This window comes from Melitaea cinxia, chromosome 12, assembly GCF_905220565.1.
Source record: "Melitaea cinxia chromosome 12, ilMelCinx1.1, whole genome shotgun sequence".
Classification (NCBI taxonomy): Eukaryota; Metazoa; Arthropoda; class Insecta; order Lepidoptera; family Nymphalidae; genus Melitaea; species Melitaea cinxia.
Window position 1 is genome coordinate 8,951,479 of NC_059405.1, and position 27,812 is coordinate 8,979,290.

General features: G+C 30.5%; 1 long non-coding RNA gene across 1 annotated transcript; it reads right to left on the reverse strand.

Annotated features, from left to right (window-relative positions):
• Positions 1-3,890: 3,890 nt before the first annotated feature.
• On the reverse strand, positions 3,891-26,786 carry LOC123658553. Its single transcript, XR_006743910.1, has 3 exons — positions 26,700-26,786; positions 12,762-12,771; positions 3,891-3,903 (listed from the first exon to the last, which is right to left on the reverse strand). It is a non-coding gene; the product is annotated as an uncharacterized LOC123658553 (long non-coding RNA).
• Between the last annotated feature and the right edge of the window lie 1,026 nt (positions 26,787-27,812).

Genomic DNA, 27,812 nt, shown 5'->3' on the forward strand with positions numbered 1-27,812 from the left:
TAATTTTTTGCTTCTTCTATTTTGTGTTTTTTTTTTGTATATCTTGGCTGCGCGTCATGCTAAAACTATTAATGAATGGATTTGAGTGAAAAATCAAAGTTGATTTAAACACAAAATATATTTCTTGTGATCGTCTGGTGAACTCCCACCTCAGGTACATTAATTTATAGCCAAGCTACGACTATGACATAAATTTCAATGAAATCGGTGATAACGAGTAGGCGGCTTCTCCTTGCATTTGCTTTTGATTAAATGAAATTATTATGCGCAACAAATTGGTTTAAGGTTATTGACATTCTTTTTAAACTTTAAGTTAAGACTATCGATTTTGACTAAAAAAAATACTTTATTTTTGCATGCTTTGAAACTCTACTTTAAATAAAATCATATTCGGTCAGCGAAAGGTCACTCACTCATCTCAAAATCCCCGAAACTGCAACACCTACAAACTTAAAATTTAGCAGGTAGGTTCCTTATAAGGCGTAGACATCCATTAAGAACGAATTTTACGAAACACGACCCCTAGGGGGATAAAACGGGGGTTGGAAGTATGATTGAAAGTCCTATGTTTTTGAAGTAAGAGACTTGAAATTTAAAATGTATGCTCTATAGATGGTGAGAAGGTGTCCAAATAATGCATCATAATCTACATATATAAAAGAGAAAGGTCACTGACTCACTCATCACGAGAACTCAAAAACCGCTGGATGGTCCCATCCATCCAGGATGGACAAAGATGAAATTTGGCAGGGAGGTGGATTATAGTTAGTAGACGTTCGCTAAGAACGGATTTTGCGATATTCCACCGCTAAGGGGGTTCAATTGGGGTTGATAGTTTGTATGAAACATATACAGCAGCTTTTAGTTCACCTGATAGGCTATTTATACTGCAGCCTTAAAATGGAACTAAAAATATGGTGTATAGAGAGGTTTTATAAAAATAACTATTAAATTATATTACATTGTGCCTTTTAAAAAGTTACTCAGTGTGAGAAGCATTTCAAGTGACTGAAATAAAAAAATAATTTGCGTTAAACATCTTAATAGTAATGCATATCTTCATAACCACGCGGACTTAGTCGCGGGCAACAGTTAGTGTATTTATTATAAAACAAAGTGCGGACGGAACGGCTAAGCTGATTTTGATGAGAGTTTCACTGGAAGTCTGCCGGAAAAACTTTGTGACACACTTTTGTTTTTGTAAATTAATTCATTATTAAAATCATATACATAGATATACATTGAGACACAATACAGCAATGAATGGTAAATTTTTTGTTCAATTTCAAATCAACTCACGTATAAATATTTTTTTGTAATTTTGTCAAGTGATAACTATTATACCTAATTAGTGCGAATTATTCGCACGGGTATAGCTTTGTTTATTATCTAAGAAAGTAATTGGATATTACAAAACGCTTCCGCATAGTTCCGAACAGGATTTGTTTGAAATAAAGTGGGGACCCGTTGTCTGAATATCGTAAAATTTTATGGTATGATAGTAAGTGTTATGGCTGTAATGGTATTATCGCCTTTTCCTTATGATAATTTGAATAAAATAGTTTTTATAGGCAACGATTTAACAATATAATATTAAATGGCGTAATTATCTGAATTTAATTTAGTTATTTTCCTACTATAATAAATCTGTACGTTGTAGATACTTTGAAAATTATCTTTGACATCACTATAACTGGTACTGGAACTAAATATGTATTTTTATATACACCCGTATAGAAACTTTTATCCTAGCTAGTTACTTGCAGTAACAAGCCCTAGCTTATATATACAATTAGGACCTAGCTAGGATCTCCTAACATTAAATACTTTTTATACCGAAATTCGAAATGGGTCCCTTGCCTTAAACTCTCAGTAAGAAGTCACTACAATTGGACACTCCCGTTATATAGCTATTTATCATATTTTTAATTAAAATTAAAAAGCTCTATATTCAAGTAGGGTTCAAAGGCACTTTGGAATAGTAATTTTGTAAATTTTTAAGGTTAAAATAACTCTAACTACCTATGGTATGGTAATCGCAAACGTTAACTACGTTATAGGCTTACCCTCCAAAATGAATGCAAACTTTACTTGTTAATTTTAATAATAAGATTAAAATATCAAGCAAAAGGTTCTATAAAATTTATCCCGTGTTGAGTTTTTATACACATTTCATTTTGCTTAACATTTTAAAAGCTGTTCTTGTCCTAGTCTGGTGAAGTCATAGTCTGGTGATTAATCGCCTTCTGAGATAAACAGGCTCTTACATGAAAGTACGAACAATAATTTAATCGTAATATTAGATTAAATTATTGTTCGTACAATGAGAGAACGACATATATTTAATAAGTAGGTAAATACAAAAATTATTGACATAAAATACATACAGATATTAAAATGCAAATTTAAACTAACTTTAAAAAACTTACAATCAAAATTAATCAAACAATCAAAATTATTTGATATTATATTAAATTCCCTTAATGAGAATAAAAAGGGTATACTTATAATCATTGCTTTATTACAGTTTCATTGTGAATTCAAAGCCAGTATCGAGCGAGACAGTATCTTTCGGTCCATACGTTTGAACACAATGACAGGTAATTGGAGTATCAGTAGCTTCGGCACCATATCAGTAGTCGAGCATAATTACGTTTTGAATGCGGGAAAATGAACTTCGCGCCTCCCACTGTGATATTTACCAGTAAAGGCTTTTAATACGTTCTAAATAAACATATGTGTAAAGATACACATATGGAGTAAAACATGAAAATTAATTACAAATAGAAATAAATGAATATAGTTAGTGATTATAATTTATGAGAGCGGATGTGTACATTTAACTCTTTTCATACTACGAATATCTGGGCACTTATATCATCTATTTATAAATCAGTTTTATGATAAAAATACATCTTAATTTGTTACAATATTAATATAATAGTTAGTGAATAATGAATTACTTTAGTATTTTATTAATGTTTTGCACACTTTTAATCAATCTTAGTAATCTCGCGCTAAGGGCATACTGCTCGTAGCCGTAACCCAGAGGGAATAGTTCGTTTCTCCGGCTTTACGCAGTTTTCCTAATGTAATCTTTTAAAAGTGTTATCAAGCTATATATTATCATCATCTGAACATAAAATATACAATACATGGTTCTTTTAATACATTAACGTAATTTTGCAATATCACATTTAAAGGCTTTATTTTTATAATATTAAGAAAGTTCATAAACAGTTATAATCTTTACATAAAAAGTACAAAAAATAAGTTAATGAGCTGTATCAATTGTTATGTGTGTAAAATTCCAAACTCATAGAAATATACAGTTTTACTGTAGTTCAAAAATAAATATATTATGGTTAACGAGTACGGTTTAGTGGGACATGTTACTGAACGTGTGGATTTTAATTCTAGAAAGTGCTTTTGAATTTTTCAAGTTTTCTTTTATTCATAATTTTATTCATCTCAACTTTTGTAGGACAGAAAATCTTGTGGGGATCTAAAATAAATTATGAGGCACGTGGTTTTTTTTTCAAAGGTAAAAATGAACCAAGGAATTTGGAATCTTACTAATATTTTAAATGCGAAAGTTTGTGACGATATTTGTATATTATGTGTGATTGTAATGAAATTTTGTAACGTAGACAGCTCGAGAACGAGAATAACACACAGAATACTTTTTATCCCTTTATTCCTTTCTTTTTAATAATATTCCCGTATTATCTACAATAGTGATAAATTAATCTAAAGCTAATTACGAAACCATTTTGTTCCTGCTGTCCTGTAATTTTTACACCAAATAAACTATTTTAGAAGCAATAATAAAACAAAGTATTTAATGGCATCGTCTCGATCAATTCAGCGCATGTCAAGTTAGGAACTGTAAAGCATTTATCACTGTATGGTGCTGGCTTAATTACATATAGTGGATACTTGACATATAACTGACGTGAACGCGTTACACTGATTAAGCTTAATTGACAGTTATATGTAGAAAAGTTAGAAATAGTAATTTACATGTCGTTAGTTTTTTTTCTCTTTTTTGCTTATATGGTACTTCTTCTTCTTCATCTTTAGGGTTAATGCATCATTTTAAACTTTCGATATGCTGGTGTCGTTGCAGACGGTCACTAGTGTCTTTCAAATACCTTTTGTCAATCAATAATATTAAGTATTATTTTTCTTTTATGTTTTTGAAGTAAAACTTCTTTAGGCGCATGAGGGTAAAATTTTTACGGATGAAGCGGCAACGTTTTTCTCGATGACGCTGGAACGGAAATCTAAAACGTTAGATTTATATAAATACTAGCTGTTGCCCGCGACTTCGTCCGCGTCAGTTTCTGTTATTATGATCGCAATTAAGAAGTTTTTATAAGAATATATTTCAAAGTACTTTACGTAAATGATATTTTTAGTTTTATTTTTTTGTGGCAGAAGAACATACTGATTTTCCCCGCAACCCGATCTTGACAACGCGAGTTGGCCGTGTCAGTCTTGACGTAAATCGATTCATATTTAAATGTTTTCCCTGTGATTTATTAATTATTACAGCCAAAGATAACTTAACGGGAAATTGGATTCTTTTAAAATTAAAAGGTGAATTATTGAATTTCATTTGAAATCATTGAGATGCGAGGTATAAGCACTGTTTGAAAAACTGCTGGACCAGTCAAAACTATTGCTGCGATCGCGTTGTTGCGCAGAAATTTGACTTGAAGTCGGGTCCCATTACATAAATTTGGTGGTTTAAGGTCTCTTAGTAAAATTAGTGGGGCACCTATTTACAACTTGAGGGAATATGGGGGAATGCCACTCGGGTTCAAAGAATTAAGAAACTCCTGTGGGTAATGGATCGCATCTTCTTGATCCATTACATTATCAATAGATGTGTAGGTAACTATATTCCCTGGAAGTTTAGTTAAAATTAGGTCGTTAATTTTGTCTACTGTTTCTCGCCGCCAATATTGCCCTTTGAGACGTACATTGATAATCTTTATTTTCTATTTAGACGATATCAGGGTAAACTTTCGATATTAAATCCTCAATGCTAGTCATTCTTTCTCCTAAATCGCGATTAATTACAATTTTATTTTCAAAATGAGGCACTTTTCCTTCTTCTATTAAAAGTAACTTTTAAGGGAAAATTTGTACTACCTCCCACCAAATGTGCTCTCATATTCGTTGATAGTTTTAAGATATGAACAAACTTCCATAATGGGGAACTTTTAAGGCAAGACTACAATGTCTGCTCTAGTTCCCCTTACTATTACCGGTAAAGTTTGTCGAAAATCTCCTGCAAACATAACAGTAATCCCACCCATGATTTTATCACAGCTTCTAATATCTCTAAGAGTCCTATCTAGAGCCTCTACATGAGCTCTATGGATCATGGTACATTCGCCCCAGACTATCAAAGTGACGTCTTGCAAAACTTTTCCCAATGGGCCATTTTTACGAATAGAGCACACGCTATCTTTCTGTAAAGAAACAGTTAGAGGCAGTTTAAAAGTGGAATAAGCTGTTCGTTTACCTGCTAATAAAGTTGCAGCGATTCCTGACGACGTTACTGCCAAAGCTAGTTTTCCCTGAGACCTTACTTCTGCTATCAATATCATACTCTTAATCAACAATACATTTATTTGGATAAGGATTAATATCATAATATGTACGATTTTATTTTTGTGTTTACCCACACATTAGGAATTCTAAACATTTTTTGAATATCATATCAAAAATTGACCGCTCCAGCGGGATTCGAACCCGCGTCTCCGACTTACCGTGTCGGCGCTCTAGCCAATTAAGCTATGGAACGATGTACCCGCCAGAGCGAAATTCTTGATATGATGATTTTTATTTTCGGTTTAAGCGAACCGTGGCGCCGTCTATAGTGAGTTCTTTTACAGAGACCCGTAACTATTCAAAGTTTCATATTACAATGAAAATCTTTTGACAGGAGACGACACCATGCTATTCTTAATATGTACGATTTTATTTTTGTGTTTACCCACACATTAGGGATTCTAAACATTTTTTGTATTAATGTCATGTTTATAAAAACACCTTCGCAGATAATGCAATATTTTAGAACAAATTTGGTTAGTATAGAAAAGGTTATAGTGAGTCAACCTTTAAAGATAGACATATGCTGTCGCTGACTTTTTTTAGAACTTTTAAAGATGAACAATTCTGTCATACATGATTTTTGCGAAACTTTAACTGTTTCCGCAGCGCACGCAGCTGAAGCTCTCAAAAGGAAAAAAGAACCCCCGATTTTGAAAAATTCTTCATTGGTGCTTCGCTCCTATTAGGCTTAGCGTGATGATATATAGCCTATAACCTTTATCGATAAATGAGCTATCTAACACTAAAAGAACTTTTCAAATCGGACCAGTAGTTTCTGAGATTAGTGCGTTCAAACAAATAAATAAACAAACAAACTCTTCAGCTTTATAATATTAGTATAGATAAACGAGACTTAAAAATTAGTATGCCAAAGAAGTTTCACTTCTGACATGTGTACTTTGTACGCGCGCACTTTTTTATAAGCCTCGAATTACGTTATATAATTTAATAATAATAATAATAATAATACTCTTTATTGTACACCATTAAAAGAAACAACAGAGAAAAAAACATAAAATGAAAGATGTACAAGACGGTCTTATCGCTGAAAGAGCGATCTCTTCCAGACAACCTTTGGTTATAGGACACGAAATAGAAACTGCAGTTAGGAAGTAAACAAACGATTGGTGTGCGAATAATTTATTGCTTTATTTTATTTTTTCTGGCAACGATTTAGTGTTAACTGTGTGTGAGTTCGTTATTACATTTTGTTATGTGGCGCTTTAGTATTATTTTGAAAACCATGTTAAAATATCATAAATTAATTACAAATTTTATTATAAAATTCACTTATAATAATTTAATACGAGTATATAAACACTTTATTTTCGCATAAAGTATGATCAGTTTTTTAATTAAATAAATAATACGAGTTCTTTATTGCTCGAGCCTTTTTCAAAACTTCATGTACCTAAATGTTACATTTATCATACGGTTTTTTTTTATTATTTGATTATAGGTTCACAGTTCTGTGACAGTCTAAAATAAATGAAAAAGATCGGTTTCATGACATAACTTTAATTTGGATTTTGTAAAAATAAAATAATAACAACAATAGTAATATTTGGATATGCGATTTAAAAATTTATAAAGTGACCAAATCTTTACAGGAGGCATATGAAAATCAATGATACTATACTATGTAAAACTATGTACATAAAAAAAAAACTAGTATTTTAAAAAAGGGCTGGAAATATTTTTTCCACATGAAACGTGATTTACCTGCAAAACCCCTCATGAAGGAACGTAGCCAGAAGTCGAACAACGTATATATAGAAAGTTTCGCTAATAAAAATTAACGGTTAGATTGTGCGATAAATCGTCCATTGTATTCTATTACATATTTACATAAACGTGGGTACTAAAGATTTTCCTTTTTAAGACTTCTGAGAATACCAGAGTTCGTCCCGAATTCTGAAGTAACAAATTCCTTTGTTAACGAACGACAATCCAAACCGATAAATCATTTGTCATACAGCCATGCATAACAATGAATGACTTTTCAGACGTACCTACATGAAAAATTCCTATCATTTTCGTAATGTCTTGTTATATGAACACGATATTAAGTTGAACAAGTCACATATTTTATGAGATCAAATATAATTCTAGTGAAACTGTTTTATATTTAATATTACAGTTGGATGTCTTACAAAGATAAGAGAAATACGTTTAACGGATTTTTTTATCATTTGGTATTAAACCTGGTTTAAGATTTGTACTTTATTTTCAAAGTTTCATTTTTATTCTTTTCCATATTTTTCCAACAACCGTGTTTTATATCAAATAATTATATTTAAATTCATTAATTTCTCTCAAATTTTCTTTATATCTCTCTCTCATATTAAGTATTTTATTAAAATTTTCTTTTATTTTATTTTTATATTTTGGCATGAGACATAATAAACGAGTCTACAGTTATCATAGTCGCGTTTCAATTAAATAGAAAGACGAAACAGAAACTAGAGGAAAACATTAGATAAGGGTCTTACATTTACATACGAAGTCATAATTGCAGGAACAGTATTCGGTTACTGAGTATATTCAAGTGATAATGAAAGCGATAATAGTCTTAATAACCCTGTTCTGTTATAGTATATTACTTATAAGATGCATTAAAAATAAAAAGTGTTAGCATACAATAAATTAGTAATCACATCTATACTACTATAACTAGCCTGACTGGCCCGTTCGATTCCCGCCTTGGGTGCGATATATGGATTTATTTATATAAGTATTATTTATACGTATTTATCAAAAAAATGTAGCAATATCAGGCGACTGTTACCTACATATAATACAAGCATTAAATTGCTTAGCTTAGGAACAACCTACCGTGTGCATATGTTAAAAAGGAAAAAAAAATAAAAATACGAAGAAGACAAGGTCATTTTGTTTGTAATGGATAAAAATGTAAGATCCTACATAGGCTGTATAACTTCACGCGGCAACTACCAGGAGTGGAGTAATACAAAAAGTATCAACCAATCTGATGGTGATTTAAACACACCATACATGAGATTATACTATAAATGTTTCAAAAATCAATGACATCAGTATTAATGATTTTTACAGACTAATTTGCCTTATTATAACAATTATTAGCTTTATATTTATCTTGCTTTGACTAATTTTAATTCCCATGCATAGTACTCAACTAACTTAAATATTTTTATATAGGTAGCTACCCATTTGTATTTGTTAATTATCATTCCGGTTTATTCTCTTCACGTTCTTAACCTAAAGGTTGTTTGTAAGAGATCGCTCTTTTGGCGATAAGACTGCCTTTTGTACATTTTTATTGTTCTGTTTTTTTTTTTGTTATCTTTCGGGTACAACAAAGATTATTTGTATTGTATTGTAGGTACTAACGCCAAATAATTTATAAAATTTTATTCCGAGCAAATAACATGTAAATAAATATACGAACAAACACTTTAGCTTTATGACGTTAATAAAGTAATTGTAAATAGAAACTAAATACTATGTCATTTTTTAATTCCAGCTATTGCAGCGTTTCATTAGCAATCGCGTAGTCCAGTAGTGTATTGATTGCCTCGCCTAACCCCAGAAAATTGGTCCTATAATTGGTATAGTATATTTATAGTCTAATTTACAGTCCTTGTCAGAAAGCTACTCGGATATAAATCTACACAGTCATTCAGTCCTATTTAAATAAAATAACTGCTATTTTTCAGCTTTTTTGGTAAGAGAATGTAAAATACTACATTTGTGCGATTATAAAAATATGCAACATATTTTACTAAAACAGGATATAACATGTAGCTAGAAAACATAATTCATCTTGTATATTTTCTAGAATACAAATCCAATAATGTTTATATCAACAACTACACTCGTTTGCGTTTCCGTCAACATTTGTTATGGAAACATAATGTCAATCGTGAATTACAAGCTACAAGCTACTATTATAAACGCAATGCAGGTGACCATTTATTGCAAGCTATATCACATAATTATGTTACTTTCACACATATATATATATATATATATATATATATATATCTTAAAACATACACACACGTTTGTCTGTTCCTATGGTAAGAAACTTAATGTTTATGATATTGGTAACACCCGGCTGATATAGCTAAATACTTCTTTTTTTTTGAAACCGCAACCCACGTAGCTGAAAGCAGGGTCACTACAAACTGCGCCAACGAACTAGTCGGATAATAATATAATATGTATATTATTATTTTTACTAGATACATTTTGGGATCTTTGGATCTGATCACCGAATCTAGAGACGTGCTGTATGAGAATCACGTTCCAATAGGTTTCATACGAAAGACTAATAATATTATAAATACATGTTAGTGCCACGATATTTTAGTAAACATAACATACACACATACATTTTGTCTTATATCTAGAAATTAATATTCGTATAAAAACAAATAAATTTTATCAGAGTTTATAGAGATATCTATTTTAAATTAATATCTACCACATCAGTATTAGAATACTATACAATACACAACTTAAGCATTTTTTATTTACAACTACAATAATAATAATTATTATTATTTTAATAATGATCTGTCACGTAAAATATCAATACAAGTGGACACTGTACTTTATTTTGTTTGTCATAACAAAATTTCTAAATATCGGAAAGTCGCATGAATAATTCACTTTTAATGCAGCGTGAAAATTAAAAGATTAACTCAAAGCTAGATTTATTTGGCGTAAACAAAAAGTAGTGACGCGTGCTAACCCAATAAATCACAAGCCATTTACGGCTTCGAAAAATTACTTGAGTATTTTAAAATACAGAATGAAATTATACACCCATTAAAATTTAAAATAAAAGTACATTCTTATAAAATATAATGTTTTAAAAAGCCAATGCATTGTCTTTGAGGCTATCGGAACAAAATGCCCCCAGAATATCCCACCCGTGGTGTATTTGAATCCACCTCTGGTGAATCTGGAAAAAGGTGGAGCAAAGTATTTAGGGCATATAGTTACCACTTGTCTCAGGGATGATGCAGATATTGAGAGGGAGCGGAGGGCACTGTCAGTTAGAGTGAACATGTTGGCTCGAAGGTTTGCTGGTTGCTCAGCCCAAATAAAGATAACACTTTTTAGAGCATACTGCACTTCGTTTTATACGTGTAGCTTGTGGGCTGACTACACAAAGAAAAGATACAGTGACCTCCGTATCCTCTACAATAATGCATTCAGGATATTGTTGGGGCTGCCCCGATGCTGCAGCGCCTCAGGCACGTTTGCAGACGCAAGAACCGACTGCTTCCTCACCACCATGCGTAAGAGATGCGCATCTTTTGTTCGTAGAGTAAGGGGCAGCCAAAACAGTGTGCTGAAGATGATCGCGGAGCGTTTTGACTGCTTCTACCTCCGGCATTGCTGCGATAGACACCTTGCCATACAAATGCCGGAGCGAAAGCTTCAAATATTAATTATTATTATTTTTAATTTATTTGACATTGTGTTGTTGTAATTAGTTGTTTTAGTTTTAATATAATGAAATTATTGTTAAAATGATTTATTTGTATTTGATATTATTTATTATTAATGTGATTTTATTATTGTATTATTGTATTTTACAAATTGTCGTGACATTAATTAATTTTTCTAGTTGTAATATGTGTTATGAAAATTGTTTAAGAAGAATTGTTTTATGGGCCAACTGTTACCTGAAATAAAGAAATTATTATTATTACGAGTATTATATAAAAATAGAACCAATTCTTTAAACAAACAAGAGGTTGATTTGGTATTTCAATTATGACAACGCAACGGGCAGTCAAATTTACTTTCATTTTATCGAAAAGACATTATATGTATATAAAGTAGTGAAATATGTATAACGAGCAATTATGGCATTATTGGAAGCCAGTGTCTAATTGAATGAATGAAATGAGTACTAACGTAACTAGCTAGTACTGACTTTTTTCTTTATAATATCGTTTTTCTCTTCTTCAAAATTTATTAATTAAAAACGTATAAATCAACTTCGCGATAAAATCGTATAAAACGACTTCGGTGAGACAAAGCCAGCCCTTCGGTCACCAACCTGCCTGCCCAGCGTGGTGTCTATGGACAAAATGAATTCGCGCCATGTTTTTTGAACTTGTAGGCTTATGTCCAAGTGTGGACTGTGATAGGCTAAAGTGAAATCGACTTTTCGTGTAAAACAGTTTTTTTTTTGTAAAGGTAGATTGACTGACTCTCACACATAGCGTTAGATGATATGAACTCGACTCACTCTAACAAAAGGTCTACGTGTTATTTTATCTTTATATTGGAAAAATTTGAATACTAGAAAAGAGATAGTTAGAGCATTACGTTCAAATTCAAACGTTGAATTTAAACCCTTGGGGGACCAAACCAGATGGTATAAACGACTGTAAATTCTACTTTACTAGCAATTTCAAATAATCAAAGATATTGCGAAGTAATATACAGATTTTTCAACGAAAATAAAATTGGCAGACTAATATATTACACGAACCTCAATTTACAGAGTCGTTTGTCATTCGGAACTAGATACTATTAGTTTATGTTATACAGGTAGCTTCGGTTTCTTCAGTATATAAGGTAGAATGATTGAGTCGGTCACCTGTTGAACAAAAGCCATTCGCTTGAAAGGTAATATATAAAAGGCGAGGAAAGCTTGTCATAACTAGATATTGCCACAAATGGCATCTATGAAAAGCGCTTGAACTCGTATAAAAAGTGTCTGCCATATTAATATACAAGTATAATGTTACAAAGACTGGTCTCCAATAGCAAAATATCAAAACGGAGTGAACGAAGGATATTGAATGAACATTTGAAATAATATGTTGATGTGATAATGACTTGATTTAGATTCTTAGATTTTTTTTAAATATAAAGATTTAATTCTAAGTTTATTTTTACAAGACTAAAAATAATAAACAGGATCAACGCGTAAACTTTAGGATAAAATGGAATTGGGTGACACACAGAGTTAAAAAAGCTAAAGTTATGTTATGGTTATTTTAGAAATGTAATATACACAGGTTCCGTACTAGCTATAGACAACATGTACCAGTAGTTGATTTGTGACTGTGTGATTGAATACAATATATATTGTATTGTATAGCATACGTCCAAAAGTGAACAAAAATAGGTCTAAGTAGTTCATTAAAATTTATAAATTTGTCTGAAATAATTATTTTTAGGAGAAACAAACTTATTTATTTAAAAAAAAAGACAAAAAACCGAACACTTAACTTCCATTTATTACTATTTTTTACAAATACAACAATTATCACTTTATATATATTTTTATTAACACTGTTGCATGACGTCACGAAACTTATTAAAATAATCGAGATTATGCTAACATTATTATTTACCAATTTACATTTAAGCTTTTTAATGTTATCATTAATTAGAAATTAAAACACACTGAGTGGGTGGCGTCTCCTCAACTTAAGAAAGACCTACGACCAAGTTTCCTGCTAATTATAAGAATAATGTTCTTTTTAATTACATGGATTAAGTTTGTTTATCAACTACATAGTTGACTACTCGCATGTAGCTTGTACAGTGTAATTTTAAATTTCTTAAGTAGGTAGATACTAAGGTGAGTCTTTAAAAGGATTATTTATTCGCAGAAATTTTATATTTACTCTGACTTGATTTAATTTTAAACAGCCTGCTTATATTTCTTCTAAAAGTGGCAACGCCCTTTTTCCTTTGAGAAGAAGGGTTGCAGGCTAGTTTTCCTAGCTATAATAATAAGTCTTTCTTTATTTAATTTTAGTTCAGTTTTAGTTCAGTAGTCAGTTGTTTATTTTAACATCTAGCACGAATTCCTTTTCATTATTTTCAAAGCGAGATAATACGAACTGCAAGACCAAAAACAAATATTTATACAAACAAAATTATCTGCATTGAATAAGAATCCAGAGCATGATCCTTCGGCATCGGCAATTTTACGTAGATCGTCGGTCCAGCGGGTCGGAGGGCGTCCCACACTGCGTTCATCTCCACTCCAAGACGCGTCTGCTCCAGCGATCATCGGTCCTGCGACACAGATTTTAGACAGTTTAAATATGGTTAGTAATATTGAATTATTAATGGACCTTAAACTTCGAAATTAGGAATAAATTTTAATTGGTGTTTTATTTACTTTAAAAACTGTTAACTTTTATTTACATTCTTTCTTTCAAAGTTGTTAAGATCATTAAAAATTTCGTATAAGCTGTATGAAATTAAACTAATTCAACTTAATAATATATTACAGGGATATATCGCTCGTTTATAAAATAAACTGAATGACTTAATGTGTTTTTCTTTTGGTAACTATTCAAATTACGTCATGATAAGTCGCGGCATGGCCAGTATTTAAATATTGGCATCGTAGCCTGTTTGTAAGTATTTTTAGCTACACTGAAAAAATACTTATGCGATGCGTATTTAGGTTATAAAATATATTACCATAGCTAAGTAGTAACATATGTCGGTTATAAAATATATTACTATTCCAACGTAGTATTAAATAAACACAATTTTTGCAAACATGTTTAATTAAACTTTGTTTCAAGTACACCACCTAAATAAGTTGTGCCATTATTGTTAATAAAAGCAATGTATGTAAAATAATAACGCAGGTCTTAATATTTTTAATTGGACTTTTAAGTAATTAATTTTTACTATGCAGCTTAATATTTTTCAATCACTATTTATATTCGTTTTAATTAAGTAAATTATAAATAATAACGCATTATACTCGTATTGCGAGCTTCGACAAACATTTTCAATTAAATCGACCGAGACGTCATTGACAGGTAAATTATGGTCAATATGCAAACAATTTCGATAAAATTTTAAATTAACCCCATCTCATTATGAGAGGAATGGAATGTATATTGATTTAGTGATAATAATTAGTAATTATACGTTTTACGATAAAGTTTCTTTTTCCCGTTATATTGTCATAGATTACATTCAACTGTACCATTTAAATGTATTTTATGTTTATTAGGAAAAGTCCAATGGCAATTTACAATTATATATGTGCTCAGAATTCATATATATAATTTTTTTTATTAAAAAACGTTGAACTGTATAACAATCGATTTTTTACGTGCATATGCAATTATTTTATATGTATTGAACATTTACAAAAATTATATACTTTAATACAATTATCAAGAAATAAAAGAGGATTTATTAAATCCAAAAGAGGGTTGAAATCCACATATCATTCATATCCATTTGCTATCCTCACGGTTTCCCATTCCCTTATATTAAGGAGCTACCCTCTAGTGATCTGACTATTCAAGGATTCACAACCAAGCTCTATATCGGACACCCTAAGCAATTTAGGGGAATCGACTATTTTTTATTCGTTTTGTTGCTATTGAGCTTTCACATTTAATCCTTAGGTGGGAACAGCGCGTAAAATTGGATTTTCTAGGATAAGAAAAATCGTATTGAATATTCTGTATTTTATTTCTACGTCCTGTATTGATTTGTACCCAGTCTACTCCTACATTCCGCCTTTTGAGTTTAGAGGAACGCCTACGAGTGTCGTTGATACTGCGAAGCGCATTCGTGCTACGGAGGACGAGTATATCTATTGGTTTAAATATAGCCACTTGCATATTTTCGCATCGTATAGTATAATTCAAACTTAACATATGTTAATTAAGCATTTCATATTTATTTAATTTACCTTTTTTGTTTATTTTTTTTTTCTAGCAATAATTGTCATTTATTATACATTTATAACAAACAGATTTCTACAACATAATTGTTTGTTATTAATAATAGAAGTTTAAATTTAAACTTTGCTTTATTAATGTATTTAATCTCTCACTCAATAAAGCAGATATGTAATTTTAAATTCGAGAAGAATGATATTCTAAGGAAATAAGTCTATACAATACAATATATCATAACATTAACAAATTTATAAATATATAATAAATTACACATTTTTTTTTGGATATTGGCATGAAATTGTTTTTTTTTTTTTTTTAAATATACGATTTTCAATTTTATTGTTCTAAACGTACCATCAAAAAAAGGAAGATCGAAAAGTAATAAATGTAAATCAAATTGTTATTATACACATATACCACGTACAAACTGTTTAAAATTTATACTTCAATTGCATACCAAGAGGCACTTAAGTAGAAATCATTCGACATGAGATTTTTACGTTCAAATAATCGAAATAAAATTTACATATCGTAAATTATTCAATTTTACTGACTTTATTCAACTTATCTTTGAATGTCTTGCGCTTACTATTGTCATAAAAATGTTTGTTGAATATTTTTCAACCAGGTCATTTTGATACTCTTCAAGTTAATTACTAGATTTTGTTAATTAAAAAAAAATATTATAATACATATCTGACACATTTATGATAATTAGTTGAATAGGAATTTTGAAAAAGTTTTTATTAAGCTACAATTAACGGCTTTATCATAAGGTTTTTAAACTGAAAAAATAAATAAAAACAGTTGAAATATCATTGTTGGGCGCTATCACTTTATCAGACGTCAGACAGTATCGGTTCTCTAGCGGCATGGAGCGAACGTGTCGCACCACGGCCGCAGGCCGCGAATATACCGCGTAACTTTACGAGGTAAGTTGGCATAAGCAAATAAAATTAAGAACGATTAATTATATGTTTAATTCGATTTTAATACTATTGTCTGTATTGTAAAAAGATATATATTAATAGACAAGTATAATTAATAAAATGTTCCGTAAGTGCAAAAATGCTAGTTTATAATACACCTAATTCGTTTGCAATATGTAAATTTTATTGGTCAATCGCGCTTATATACTTCATTAAAGTATAAGGTAAGTTAAGTGCATAAAATTTAAAAAAATAAATGCTTAATCAGAAGTAGTAAGCAATGATTAAATGATCACAATCGATTTTTATGTCGTACAAAAATATGCAAATATAAGTAATCAACTAATCTTTACGTAAGATTTTTTTTTTAATTTCAAATAACCTATCATCAATTACATTTAGTTATTTACGTCGTTATATTGTTAAATCTAACCGTATTAACATTTTGTATCAACGAATTTAATAAAGTAAAAGTTAAAATTAAATAAGGTGATTTGAGTGCTAAGATAAATTTATTTATTTTTACTTTCAACGAAAGTTTTAATAGCAATTTGTTCTTATTCTACTTTTTCGCATTAATTTATAAATAAATTTAAATAAAAAGGCCGTGAAAAAAGAACAAAAGTAAAAAGTAAAACTTTAAAAAACGAACCTAATTATAATTAGTCGGAAAACTTTTAATTTGTAGGAAAAGTTCATTATTTATGGACCATAAAAAGGGGTTCATTTTTTAATTTGCATTTTTTTGGCTGACGACTCCAAATTAGAATACAATTTCAAATTCATTAACGTTTAAGTGATGATGAGACAGAAATTGAGTAAAAAATATGATTCTCTCCTTGAAGACTGATCACTAATTTTTTTTTTTAATTTAGATATACCTTCCTTACATTTTTGTCTACTCCTAAAATATATAGTGAGCTTCCAACAATTTTAATAGAAAGGTAAAAGCATACTACTTTGTATGATAGATTATATTTATTCAGTATAATATTCAAAATATTTTAGTTTAAGCAAAAGTACACAAGTTAACATAAAGGTTGATAAGAAAGAAACTGTGTTGTTTTAGTGGTTGTTCTTGGTCAGATTCAGTTTCGAAAATATACTGTGAAGCTATACCAATCTATATCAATTTTTTAAAATTATTATTTTATATATCATTTTGTTAAAATCGTGAAACGTATTCTAGTTTTATACAAAAAATTGAAATAATTAATTTTAATAATGACCTGAGAGCAGATTTTCGTATTACATTTTTAAAACATGTCAGTGTTATCGTCATGCTAGAGCTCCTGGGGGGAATTGGGGATAAGGTCCGCAACGCGCTTGTAATCTTGCGATGGCGCGCGCTTTTGGTGTTGCAGACGTCTATAAGCTACGGTAATCGCTTACCCTCAGGTGAGCCGTACGCTTGTTTGCCGAACTAGTTATACATATAAAAAAAGTATACTTAAGTGGGTTACGTATTTCTCTACTTGGGTAAAATATTATTTACTTGAAAGTTGTATAAAGCTCAAAACATAAATAAGTTTAATTAATTAAAACATATTTAAGGAGTTGTTTTGTGAAATTTAACTTTATGTCTTAATAATTTAAGGATCAGCAGACTGATTATCTGTCCAAAGTAAAAGGATTTTATTTGAAGTAAAAATATTATAATAAAAAATATCTGATTTTGGTTTAAATGGAGATTTATCAGTCTAATTTACTAATTAACTCCACTAAAAATTTTATTTCATTTCTTAAATACTGTGATTAATAGAATAAGTTTAATTATATACTTTTTTAAAACTAGTACTGTACTACTAAACAAACTTTAGCCAAAAGTTAAGAGAATGTTTTGGACGTCAAAACGTGTTAACGTATCATCTTATAATATGAATTAGTAAAATACTTGGATTGTAAAAATAGCCCTAGAGAAGTCTTTGATCAGTTTTAGTAACACGAATGTAATATTAGATTACGAGGTCTGAACTTTTTTCATAAAATATAATTTGAGAAATAAAATATTTAGATTAAGTACCTTATTTCAGATGTTATTACTTGTTATGTACGATGACAGAAATTTTGGGGTTTTGAGTTTTATTAAACTTTTTAGAAGTATCAAATTCTAATAATATGATATGAACTATTAAACATATTTTTAAAATAGTAAAAAAATTATTTGGGTTTATTCCAAATATTTTTTAATTTCCTTTTATTATACTATCTGTACAATAAACGAAAATAACCAGCTGCAATTACTCAAGTGTAGTTTGTAATCTAAAGCTTCTTCCTACGTATACACGATTAGTAAACATGACTAATGGTACTGTTTAGTATTTATGGAGCCATCGATTTATCTAAATTTCCATCTATACATATAATAAAATGGTAGGAAAGTCAAAACTGTACATTGAATATTTTTTTAAAGAATACTTGGGGTGTGATCTACAGTCGATACCAAAGCCAAAAATATAGTTTTTAGAATTTTTGTCTGTTTGTCTGTTTTTCTGTTTGTCTGTAAGTATGTGCGGGATAAACTCAAAAAGTATTGCATGGATTTACTTCAAATTTGGCATGAATATTATTAAGAAGTCGGGTCAACATATAGGCTACAAATTATCACTCTATCACCTACGGGAAACGAGCAGTGAACCTTTATTTCTTCAACGCATTCTGTAACAACGTGTAATCTAACGACGCATATTTGAATGTTGTTATTATGTTAATAAACATGCTATAAGCTAGCTTCATACTATAAATAATACTATAAATAAAGACATTCTGTAGGTGGGTCGCTAGTAATAATATAAACTCGAGAATTTGAATACCAACTGTGCATAAATGAAATTACTTAAAAAAAAAAATCATACCAATTTAACAAAAAAAGTGAGTTCCAATCTACGTTAAGTATTAGTTATAATGAAACAACTTTATCGGACGTGACCATGGTTGCTGTAAAGTATCCGAAATATCGAGCATCTAAAAAACTTATAAACACCGATAAAATCCGAAGAAGCTGTTTCATTATAATAAGTAAAATTTGCGTAAACATTACACAACAATATACGTTATTAGTTTCACTCATTCGCAGTTTGGCTTTGTAAAGAACTAGCTTTGACTGCGATTTTGTCTGCGTGATACCGTTACTTTGAAATAGATTTGTGATTTTATAAGATTTTTATTTTGCAAATAATACTCTTCATTTTTATCGAGTGCCTAAATACTGTTTCGTAGTTTTATCTACAATAATTACGAACTTCTATGTATTTCAAAATATTCGATGCGATAGATACGCCGCATATATCCGCCTACGCGTATTCGAACGGTATGGCGGATTTAGCCGCGATCTTTTCTACTTCAAAATACAAAAGGCCTTTATCCAGTGAGATATTTACTGGCAAATAACGTTGCAGTGTAACGTAAGTTTTATTATGCCAGTCTTTTTTAAAATAAAAAGCAAGTCTTTTTTAAAATGAATCATTTTCATATTAGAATTATGAACGGAATTTGGTGAATTTATCATTCATCTAATTTATATCTTCCTGAATGCTAACATGCTATGTGTAACAATTTACATGACAATAACGTCTTACGTCTCAGTATATACCTGTAACTCATGGAAGTAACTTAATCAGTCTTTAGTTCATTAGAATCATAATTAGTACATCGTAACAAGTACTAAATTTACTAATCATAGTGGATTCATAGTACTCATAACGCCTACTTAGCCAGTTCCTAATAAAGCTTTCTGACGTATAATGTTATCCAGCAGATAAAAATATATGATATATTTTGCTTTTCAAGTACCAAATTTCACTTTATCTGTTGAATACTTCCATTTACAACCTTCAAAATCAAAAGTTGCTTAGACCTGTTTTACCTTCTGTCGATAAATTATATCAATAACTTAAGTGTTAGATAAACTTTATCAACAACATCAAAGCGTAATTTAAATAATATTAAATTTGTTTCTCATTAGTTCACAAAGGCTCTTTAAAGTCGTATAGCTAAATAAATTCTTCCTCCTACAAATGAGAGGATTTCAGAGAATTATTGCTTCCTTGTTGACGCTACTTCACAGTAGAATAAACTTAGATATTGTGTGTACATGAAATGCATTAAATACTTAGAAGATAGCGTAATTAAAACTTTGAGACTCTATAATAAAATGTAAAAAGAAATTTTTTCTAAAATATTATTTTTCCAAACTACTCTTTGTATAGAAGAAGCTGATACTTAAGCATTCATGCTCCTCCGTGGCAAAATTCCGGGAAAATAAATGCAGGATTATTTCCTTATCAAGAGTAACGATCGTTATCAGGTGTTCACGATAACTGCCGTCCAACGCCTTTTCGCGGTATCGAAAGGACATCCATACATGATCGAACTATAATTAATCGAGATTGTGGAGAATAAATATATTCTTTAAAAAACCTTTGAATAAATATACTTTTAAATTATATTTAGCTTAATTAAATTCAATTTACTTACATCATATACGAGTAGGTACTTTATATAATAATATGTAGTTTCAATAAATAATTTTTATATTTATTGTTAAAAATAATAATAATAATAATAAGCGTTTATTTCAGACGTGAACATCCATAGTGTCTTAGTGTGTTAGTAACAATATTTACTTATAAAAAAAGTTAAGGTTTAAGTTAAAGTTTTCAATATTTTCTCTATTCAGTAGTCTGTGAGAGATTACGTAATATTAGTAATAAGATCGCCTGTGCACTTTTTTAAAGTTAAATATTGTTTTTGTTCTCAATGTTATTCTAAATATGCAATAAAGTATTCAATAAATATTAATAATGTTAATTTTGATTTGACTTTTCACTAATTCTATTATTACCGTTTATCGTTAGAATAATGTTTTTATTTATTTTTACTTATTGAAACAGCAAATAAGCAAGCAGGCGAAATAACTGATGCTTTGTAAACACTGCCGGCCATAAACGATACAGCGTCAGGAATGTCAGAAATGTGTCACTTAATAAGTAATATATACATATTTATCTGTCATCACCCCAAGTTTGCGCTAAAAATGGTGCGAACTCATGTGTTTTGCCCATAGTCACCACGCTCGCTGGGCAGGCGGGTTGGCGATCTGAGGACCGGCTTTGTGGCAACGCTGCCCGTCTTCGGCCTGTTTATATGAAATCCAGTAGCTTCATCACGGCTTTTTAAGTTCCAAGGTGGTAGTGGAACTGTGTTGTAATTACTTGTACATGAAATATATTGAGGGAGCTAAGAGTGGCTTCTGGGCTGGGGAGTGGGGCTGAATTTAAATTGTGCTATCCAATTACAACACTACTTGTGTTTCGTATGCAAAATAATTAAATCATGCTTTGTATCTCCACCGACATGCATTATTTAACCGATATTCACAACAATAGATTCGATTTTCCAATTTACCTCATTAACCTTTCCAGGTTAATTAGGTCGTGTTATGTTGTGGTCTGTTAATTTGTAATAAATACATAAATTGTAACAGAAAATCACTTCAAGAGACTTCAAAATAATGTTTAGTATTAAAATCATAATAATTAAAGAGTGAGCGTTATGTAATTATCTCATTTATCCGCCGTAAGATCCATCCAGCTTTGGACATGGATGATTACAAATTACAATTGGGGTAAGATGGGAATATTTGATATATTTTAATGCGTAATTTAAAATATACATTTTAATTATCATTTAACGTACAACATTTTAACTACATAAATAGAAAATTAACAAATATATGTATTTATCTGGATACGTCTTTATTTGTCTATTGAAATAATTGTGCTTACTTGCAAACGGAAAAAGTAACTTAGACGACAACGAAAGTAGTCAACTCAAAATTTAAATGGGACAATACCACAAGGCATAGCTTTAAATTAAAAATAGAGTCATCAAACAAACCCATTAAAAAGTTATGAGGTTATTTTTTTATATGACTAAGTCGGCAAACAAGCGTACGACTCACTTGATAGTAAGCGATTGCCGATAGCTTATAGACGTCTGCAACACCAGAAGTCATCAAAAGCGCGATGCCGATCCTATCCCCAATTCACCCCAGAAGCTCTGGTGGACTTACTCACCAACAGGAACACAACACTGCTCGAAAACTGTATTATTTAGCTAAGACCTTTTTTTATGTTAGGTCGACGCACTACACCCCAGTCAGGCTGTTCCATATTTTAAGCAGCAAATTTCCTGCTGTTCTCGACCTCAGTTAATTCAAGGTAACAAACACACAAAAAAATATATTCAAATTGAGAACTTCCCCCTTCTTAATGGTTAGTAATTGTAAATAAAATTTGGTTTTTATTGTTACGTAGCAAACGAAACCTTTTCACTAACCTTTTTTTTTATATCAATAAAAAGGAAAAAATCACAATCGACACATAAAAATTGACAACAAATTACTAATTTCACTCGAAACAAGTTGGTTGGTGGCTTCTAATGAAAATTGTGAAACAATTTGTAAATCAAAGCTATAAATAAAAGATGCAATTTATATCCTTGTCTCTCCTATTTCATTTTTTGTATTAAGACAATTATATCTTTGATACGCTGCATGTGACATTTTCTCGATATTAATTAAATCCAATTCTACATAAGCATCTTCTATGTAAATAAAAATGAATGTTACTGAACGCATAGCTCGAGAATGGTTCGACCGATTCGGCTGATTTATTTTTTTATGTTCCTTAAGACCCACGGAAGGTTTTACAATACAAAAAAAAAATCATTATAAATAATAATCTATTAGCTTTTAACAGAACGACGTCTGTCCGGGCAACAAGTTACAATATATATATACATACACTAGCTATTAAAAAGTCTTAAACAAACCATTTTCTGTTAAAGATTATCATATCACTAGGTTTATTCTCTTGACAAGATTAATTAATGTTATATATCGGTCATTATCTGCAATTAATTACAAATTGCGACTGAACCAGCAGTTTCACCAGTAATAGAAGGCAATACATAAGTACTTTAAGGTTGAATTGAAATCTTTTTTTAAAAACAGGTCCTCAAAATGTTCGTTACTTATGATTTGTGTAAATTTTTGTGTATCATTTTTAACTTCAAACAAGAGGAGGCTATTAATTCGGTTGGTATTTTTTTATATGAATGGAACTGGTTACGCGGAGATTTCTGATCCGATTTTCTTGATAAATTTTTTGTTCCATGCGGGATCCTTGCTATTTGGTCCCATACGAATTTAATTCAGTTTAGCTCAGCGGCTTTTATTTTATGTGCATTTTTGTTCAAAATGCACATAACTTGTACGATGTCATTTACACGATATTTTATTTAATGTACACCTATTACTATATTATTCGATATCGAATATCCGATTAATTATTTTTTTGTTTGATGCGGAATAGTTGCCATTTGGTTCTATACAAATTTGATTTAGTCTTATACGTAGAACTTGGACGATGTAATTTTCACTTTTTTTTCGTACGGCTTTTATTAGAGGAAAACAAAGACTATACTATACTATAGTCTACCTGATCTAATCTAGAAATGTCCTACTGTAGTTTACAAAGAAACCTATTATAAACACTAAAAAGTAACAAGTTAAAAAAAATAACTTTGAAAAAACTGACTTCAAAAACTAAAAAACCAAAAAATAACTTACTAAAGTTACTCGGTAAGAACCGGTAAGTCGGTGACAGGCCCTAAACAATATAAAACAATATTATAAACAGCTTAAATGTTTAGTGGTAAATTACTGTAATAAAATTCCTACTAGGCTTGAGTTGTTTTGTTCTAGATGAAGTCACGGCAAGTGTAACATTTGGCTTGCTACCGACTTCAAGCCTAAAAGAAGAATACAAATAAAAGTATTTTATAAAAAAATAAATATTTATTAAGCTATTTTTTGTGTTAAGGCTTTGAAGTCGGTATCTTAAACATAGTTTTTTTTTACAAATCACTCGTAGACAGTTAAAAAAAAAAATTCTTACATTTTTATTATTTTTAAATATTTACTTACCTTAATTCTTTATAAAAACCCTAGTATTACAATTACGTGCTCAATAAATTTTATGATAAATGTTACTTAATAAAATGTAACAATTCCTTACTCAATAACTTTTTTTCTTCATTTTTTATAAACCAACGATCGCAATGTCAATTCCAGGATATTGCCCCTTAATAAAAATATATCGCGTAAAGTGCTCGAGTTCAAAATATATCTCGTGCTCAGTAGAAAACATAGATTAATCATCCTTACACTTTGTTTGTTTGTATGATTTTTCACTCAAACAACAATTTTGATCCTATTTTATGAAAATGAAATAAGTCAATGTTTATTATAAGATTATTTCACTCACACCCATTTAACGTAAAGTAACAAAAAATAACCATATTGAATTAATTAAGTTTATTATAGGCTTAAAGACAATTTCAAAATATTATATTATCAAGATAATTTTGGCACCGCGATGCTCGGCAACGACGAGTCCTGGACCTGGTTCAGGGTGAGCCGGACAGTCCCCATGGAGGAGAAGTCTGGCCTTTTCGCCGCTTCCAGCCGGTCGCTGGAGGGATCCTGTTGCCTACAGATCCGGGACCCTCCAATTAAAGCTGCTGAAAGCTCCCGCAGCGGTTAGGTCGGTAGCCCCTGCGATAACAAAAAAAAAAAAAAAAATTTGGCTCATACCCAAGTGAAAAGCTGCATCTTTTTTGTAATGCGTATGACGCTTTATGTAGACAAACATTAATGTATCTTTAATACACCGTTAGGTTTCTTTTATTTAAATTCTCAAGTTACTTTTTAACGTTTAACACGAAAGAGCGCTTAAGAATGGAAGTTCTTGCTTCTTAAACTTTTGGGAGATAATTCCGAATTCCACTATTAGTTTATGTGATGACCATGAAGATAGTGAAAACTCTTTGTCGTAATTATCATAAATCTTATCTTCTCCAATTACGGCGATATCTTTTGTGGCTAAATGTATAAAAACAAAATATAGAGTTCAAAGTAACTGAATTAGCTTATTTTGAACAGATGCATACCTACCTTTTCTCTTCACATATTTCACGATTCAGTATCGAAGCTTCATCGTCCATCATTGTCGGAGCCTTTATAATGCAATAAAAATCGCTTTTAACAATTTTTTAAATAAAGTTTGCGCTAACTGGTTTTAAAACGGTCATAAAATCCTGTCGAAAGGATGTACAGGCATTGACCACTTTTTACAGTACGAAGTGTATTAACGTGGAATAAAAATTATCTCTAGATATCTTGCGTTGATACGATAGTTGTCGGCACCGTATTCGTTCTTAATTAAACATTCTCAGAAACGCATAAGTATATGTTGTATGGTAATATTTTTATAGTAAAGCTTGTCAAAATAGGTACGTAAACATTAAAATATAAATCATAACTAGCTTAGAATATCAATTACGTTTACTAATCAAGGTATTATTATAACGCCTTTGTCTAATTAACTACTTCTATAACAATTTAACATTGGTAAATGAATAATTAATATATCTATATATATATTTTTTATTTATAACTTTTTAACGGTTACCGTCTTAACTATCTACAATAATGTAGGCGTCAAATTAAGATAGTATAAATGCATATAACTACTACTCTGGTGTAGTGGTGCATGCACCATGCATGCGACTAAATATCGATGGTTTATGGGTCCGTTTCCGGCTTGGAATGAATATTTGTATTTGTACAAATATTCCTTTCCGGTTTAGATGTCTGTCCTTGTTGGGTCTTCTTACCGTGCCTTGTTAAGCTGTCAGTCCCGGTTTTTAACATATACAACTGACAGCGATCCATAGTAAAAAATATTAAAAAACAAAAAAAATCAGCCTGTATCATCCCACTGGGGGCATAGACCCCCGGCATATATCCGCCAGTTGAGCAGATTCATGCATTAAGCACCAAATTTTTTTTTACATGAAGAAAGATGCCTATGCCCAGCTGTGGGATATTACAGGCTAAACCGTGATCGTGAAATGTATATGAATTAAAAATATGTAGTTAATTTTAATTATTATTATTCAATGACCTTACCAATAAATAGCATACATATCAATAAAATGATCGATTAAACGTCAAGTAACATCAAATATACCTTAAGACATTTTGCCCTAATTTTATCAAAAGAAAGGTTTTAAATAAATGTTACGTCAAACAACAATACCTATTATGTTCATTCATGTATTATTAAAAACAGGCGACAAAAAACAAGAAAGGGCCAATTAAATATCGATATTGAGATCACTCGACTTCTTAAAGTAGTCAGCTTGCATTCCAGTGCACACGACTCCGCTGTTGGCCGACATTTACATTGACTAGTGACGTGACTGAAATTGTTCCTTTTCCGATAACGGTTTAAACGGAATGGTCAAAACATTTGTCATACATTACGTATGAATGAACATTTTATGTTGTAACTAGCAGCGAAACTCGGCGTTGCTTGGGTAAAATAACGAGTCGGGGAAAAAGTATTTTCGTATTCTCTAGTAAAAAGTTGAATCAAATCTTTTTGGTTGTATTATTTGTAACAAGCTGGTTTTGATACCATAAAACTGGCGACATTTTTAAAAAGTAAAAACAATTTCCCGCACTGAACATAACACTGAACTTTGTTCACTTTTCACTTTTAATTCCCGTCGATAGTCATTTGATTGATACCAGAATGAAACTGACGAAAATTTACTGAGTTTCAGCTTATATACGATAAACAATCAAAATTTCTAGTACCAGAACAGTCTAGAAGTTATATATTATACTTTGTTCTTTACTGTGTTCTGGAAAACATTGAACTTTGTTCTCTTTTGAAAGTCGAAATTTCCAGTACCAGAATACTGTAGAAGACTCAGATAAATTCAATTACGGAAATTCAAAAAGTTTCACGAAAATCAAACCACTTATTTGCGTATATTTTAATATTCTAGATCATTTTGGATTACAATAGAATATTCTAAAACATTTGGGACGATTCAAGCAGTTGGAAATGATGGTCGTCCATTTAAAATCATTATTAATCATTTACAGTATTTGAATCAAATTTGATTATATTATATTGTTTCAAATATTTGAGAATATTTTAAAACGTTTAAGATCATTCTAGGTGACGACTGACCATCCTGAAGTATTTTAGTTCCTATGAATTAAATCCTATTATTGTAAAACATTCTAGAAAGTAGATAATAATTGATCAATTCATATCGTAGTCACAATTTTTAATCATTCTAGAGAACATAAAAAAGAACAGAAAAATCCTAACGTGATAGAAAATGATAGACATATAAATTTCAAAACTTTTGCCACCCAAAACCACCCACTTTTACCGGCAAAACTACCTTACTCACCACAGCAGGAGACCAAGGGGTATCTACCACCACAACGGGGAGTAAATTTCCGTTGGTAGTGATAGAGAAAATCCTGTATATACGTACATACACACACATCCGCTATATATATATATATATATAAATCTCGTGTCACAATGTTTGTCCTCAATGGACTCCTAAACCACTTAACCGATTATAATAAAATTCGCACACCATGTGCAGTTCGATCCAACTTAAAAGATAGGCT